This window comes from Quercus suber, unplaced genomic scaffold (assembly GCF_002906115.3).
Source record: "Quercus suber isolate HL8 unplaced genomic scaffold, Cork oak 2.0 scaffold_59, whole genome shotgun sequence".
Taxonomy (NCBI): domain Eukaryota; kingdom Viridiplantae; phylum Streptophyta; class Magnoliopsida; order Fagales; family Fagaceae; genus Quercus; species Quercus suber.
Genome location: NW_027069524.1, coordinates 510,978 through 512,055, shown reverse-complemented (window position 1 = coordinate 512,055; position 1,078 = coordinate 510,978). Strand labels below are relative to the sequence as shown.

Genomic DNA, 1,078 nt, shown 5'->3' with positions numbered 1-1,078 from the left:
TGTCCTCCAACTCCACGTAGTGCTGCAACTCCACCACGTTGGCAATGTCCCGATTCAGCCCATTCAGAAACCTTGCCATAGTAGCTTCTCTATCCTCCTCTACATTAGCCCGAATCATTGCAATCTCCATCTCCTTGTGATAGTCATCCACGCTCCTATAGCCTTGAGTAAGACTTTGTAATTTCTGATACAAGTCCCTGTAGTAGTGATTAGGGACAAACCGCCTCCTCATGATGGCCTTCATTTCCTCCCATGTCTCAATAGGCCTCTCATAGTTCCTCCTTCTGTTCATCACAAGTTGATCCCACCATATAATAGCATAGTCAGTAAACTCAATCACAGCTAGTTTTACCTTTTTCTCCTCAGAGTAGTTGTGGCACTCAAAGATGAACTCTACCTTCTTCTCCCACTCCAAGTACACTTCTGGATCATTTTTTCCTTGGAATGATGGTATCTTCATTTTGATATTTCCTAGGCTTCTGTCAATCCCATCTTGCCATCTTGGATCTCTTCGGAAACCTCTACCACGCCTTTCTCCCCTTGGCGCAAACCTGCCTTCATTGTTTAATGAAGCTTGATCCTCTTCATCTTCAAACTCATCCTCATGGTAGTCATCAGAATCATCCATGCGCGCACGCCTTCCTTGCCTTCTAGCATTAGGGGCTCTTTGTGGACGCTCCTCACGCAAAGAAGCAATAATAGCGTCTTGCCTATCCATCCGATCCCGAATATCATTAAACACCACATTCATACGTTCAAATTGTTGTTGCATAGCCTGCAACATGATGGATGACTCCTCCCCTCCTTTGTTTGATGCTTCGCCCCTGGAAGACATAATTTTGAAACTACAAAGGAATGTTAGAAATAATTCCTCACAACACTCCCTCACGTGTTTACACTCAAATTATGTCACTCACACTCGTGTTTCACTCTTAAATTGGCTTTTTTCCGATATTAGTCTCACACTCTCTTGCCTTTTTCCACTCGTAGCTTCTCCTTTTCAGTTCTGCTTAAACTAATAAACTTAATCAAGAAATTCAACTTGTAGTATTTAAACTAATACCAATGGCAAGAAAAT

At 42.6% G+C, this 1,078-nt stretch overlaps 1 pseudogene; it reads right to left on the bottom strand.

Moving 5' to 3' along the window:
- The window catches only part of LOC136067135 (uncharacterized), a 3,772-nt pseudogene extending 3,115 nt beyond the window's left edge, over positions 1–657 (bottom strand).
- Positions 658–1,078: the final 421 nt, after the last annotated feature.